This window comes from Calidris pugnax, unplaced genomic scaffold (genome assembly GCF_001431845.1).
Source record: "Calidris pugnax isolate Ruff unplaced genomic scaffold, ASM143184v1 scaffold2071, whole genome shotgun sequence".
Taxonomy (NCBI): Eukaryota; Metazoa; Chordata; class Aves; order Charadriiformes; family Scolopacidae; genus Calidris; species Calidris pugnax.
The window spans coordinates 1-3,156 of NW_015092365.1; the positions used below are offsets into that span (position 1 = coordinate 1).

Below are 3,156 nucleotides of genomic sequence, written 5' to 3' on the forward strand. Positions count from 1 at the left end.
GGGGTGCTATGGGGCTGGGGGGACTTGGTGTGGGGCTGGGCTCCCTTCCATGGGGCAGAGAGTCCTGCTATGGGGCAGAGGGTTTCGCTATGGGGCAGAGACATTTTCTATGGGGCAGAAAGTTCTCTCTATGGGGCAGAACATCCCTTTTTTGTAGCATAAAGACCCTTTTTACAGGGCAGAGCCCCCCGCTATGGGGCAGAGGGACTTGCTATGGGGCAGAGGCTCTCTCTATGGGGCAGAGGCTCTCTCTATGGGGCAGAGGCTCTCTCTATGGGGCAGAGGCTCTCTCTATGGGGCAGAGGCTCTCTCTATGGGGCAGAGGCTCTCTCTATGGGGCAGAGGCTCTCTCTATGGGGCAGAGGCTCTCTCTATGGGGCAGAGGCTCTCTCTATGGGGCAGAGGCTCTCTCTATGGGGCAAAGGGTCCCGCTATGGGGCAGAGACATTTTCTATGGGGCAGAAAGTTCTCTCTATGGGGCAGAACATCCCTTTTTTGTAGCATAAAGACCCTTTTTACAGGGCAGAGCCCCCCGCTATGGGGCAGAGGGTTTTGCTATGGGGCAGAGGCTCTCTCTATGGGGCAAAGGGTCCCGCTATGGGGCAGAGACATTTTCTATGGGGCAGAAAGTTCCTTTTATGGGGCAGAAAGTTCTCTCTATGGGGCAGAACATCCCTTTTTTGTAGCATAAAGACCCTTTTTACAGGGCAGAGCCCCCCGCTATGGGGCAGAGGGTTTTGCTATGGGGCAGAGGCTCTCTCTATGGGGCAGAGGGTCTTGCTATGGGGCAGGGATGCTCTCTATGGGGCAGAGACATTTTCTATGGGGCAGAAAGTTCTCTCTATGGGGCAGAAACTTCCTTTTATGGAGCAGAACATCCCTTTTTCGTAGCGTAAAGACCCTTTTTCCGGGGCAGAGGGTCTTGCTATGGGGCAGGGGGTTTCGCTATGGGGCAGAGGCTCTCTCTATGGGGCAGAGGCTCTCTCTATGGGGCAGAGGGTCCCGCTATGGGGCAGAAAGTTCTCTCTATGGGGCAGAAACTTCCTTTTATGGAGCAAAACACCCCATTTTCATCGCGTAAAGACTGTTTTTACAGGGCAGAGAGTCCCGCTATGGGGCAGAGGGTCTCGCTATGGGGCAGCAAGTTGTCTCTATGGGGCAGGGACACTCTCTATGGGGCAGAGACCTTTTCTATAGGGCAGAAAGTTCCCTCTATGGGGCAGAAACTTCCTTTTATGGAGCAGAACATCCCTTTTTCGTAGCGTAAAGACCCTTTTTCCGGGGCAGAGGGTCTTGCTATGGGGCAGGGGGTTTCGCTATGGGGCAGAGGCTCTCTCTATGGGGCAGAGGGTCCCGCTATGGGGCAGAAAGTTCTCTCTATGGGGCAGAAACTTCCTTTTATGGAGCAAAACACCCCATTTTCATCGCGTAAAGACTGTTTTTACAGGGCAGAGAGTCCCGCTATGGGGCAGAGGGTCTCGCTATGGGGCAGCAAGTTGTCTCTATGGGGCAGGGACACTCTCTATGGGGCAGAGACCTTTTCTATAGGGCAGAAAGTTCCCTCTATGGGGCAGAAACTTCCTTTTATGGAGCAGAACATCCCTTTTTCGTAGCGTAAAGACCCTTTTTCCGGGGCAGAGGGTCTTGCTATGGGGCAGGGGGTTTCGCTATGGGGCAGAGGCTCTCTCTATGGGGCAGAGGGTCCCGCTATGGGGCAGAAAGTTCTCTCTATGGGGCAGAAACTTCCTTTTATGGAGCAAAACACCCCATTTTCATCGCGTAAAGACTGTTTTTACAGGGCAGAGAGTCCCGCTATGGGGCAGAGGGTCTCGCTATGGGGCAGCAAGTTGTCTCTATGGGGCAGGGACACTCTCTATGGGGCAGAGACCTTTTCTATAGGGCAGAAAGTTCCCTCTATGGGGCAGAAACTTCCTTTTATGGAGCAGAACATCCCTTTTTCGTAGCGTAAAGACCCTTTTTCCGGGGCAGAGGGTCTTGCTATGGGGCAGGGGGTTTCGCTATGGGGCAGAGGCTCTCTCTATGGGGCAGAGGGTCCCGCTATGGGGCAGAAAGTTCTCTCTATGGGGCAGAAACTTCCTTTTATGGAGCAAAACACCCCATTTTCATCGCGTAAAGACTGTTTTTACAGGGCAGAGAGTCCCGCTATGGGGCAGAGGGTCTCGCTATGGGGCAGCAAGTTGTCTCTATGGGGCAGGGACACTCTCTATGGGGCAGAGACCTTTTCTATAGGGCAGAAAGTTCCCTCTATGGGGCAGAAACTTCCTTTTATGGAGCAGAACATCCCTTTTTCGTAGCGTAAAGACCCTTTTTCCGGGGCAGAGCCCCCCGCTATGGGGCAGGGTGTCTCGCTATGGGGCAGGGTGTCTCGCTATGGGGCAGCAAGTTGTCTCTATGGGGCAGGGACACTCTCTATGGGGCAGAAACTTCCTTTTATGGAGCAGAACATCCCTTTTTCGTAGCGTAAAGACCCTTTTTCCGGGGCAGAGCCCCCCGCTATGGGGCAGGGTGTCTCGCTATGGGGCAGGGTGTCCCGCCGTGGGTCTCACCCTATAGCGGGGCTCCCCGGCGGCCCTCCCCAGCTCGTCCAGCCCCATAGAGCAGAAGATCTCGCTGTAGGGGTTGCGCTGCACCTTGGCCGGGAGCCCCTCGGGGCTGAGGGCGAAGGCCACGCGGGGGGATTCGGGGCGCAGGCGGGCGCAGCGCAGCAGGAACTCCCCCCCTGTGGGGCCCAGACCCACAAGTGTGGGGCGGGGAAGGGCTGTCAGCCTCACTTATGGGGCGCCCCATAGCTCTCCTCCCCGCCCCACGGCGCTCACCGGCGCGCGCCGCCTCCAGCAGCTCGGGGCGGCGGAAGCGGGGGACGGTGCGGTAGAGACGGGCGTAGACCCACACCTGTGGGGCAGGGAGAGGGGGATGTGTGGGGCAGGGAGAGGGGGATGTGTGGGGCTGAGGCACGTGTCCCTGCCCCACAGGTCCCGCTCCCTGCCCCACGGCGCTCACCTGCCGGCCCTGCAGCCACACGAACTTGGTCTCGTCGTAGACGGAGCCCTCGCGGGTCAGGCAGGAGAAGAAACCGCTGGGGATGGGGGGCGGGTGTGGGGCAGGTGTGGGGCAGAGGGGGGGTCAGGTGTGGGG

General features: G+C 57.6%; 1 long non-coding RNA gene across 1 annotated transcript; it reads right to left on the minus strand.

Moving 5' to 3' along the window:
- Window positions 1–2,435: 2,435 nt before the first annotated feature.
- LOC106900453 lies at window positions 2,436–3,155 on the minus strand. Its single transcript, XR_001414165.1, has 3 exons — window positions 3,022–3,155; window positions 2,838–2,913; window positions 2,436–2,740 (listed from the first exon to the last, which is right to left on the minus strand). It is a non-coding gene; the product is annotated as an uncharacterized LOC106900453 (long non-coding RNA).
- Between the last annotated feature and the right edge of the window lies 1 nt (window position 3,156).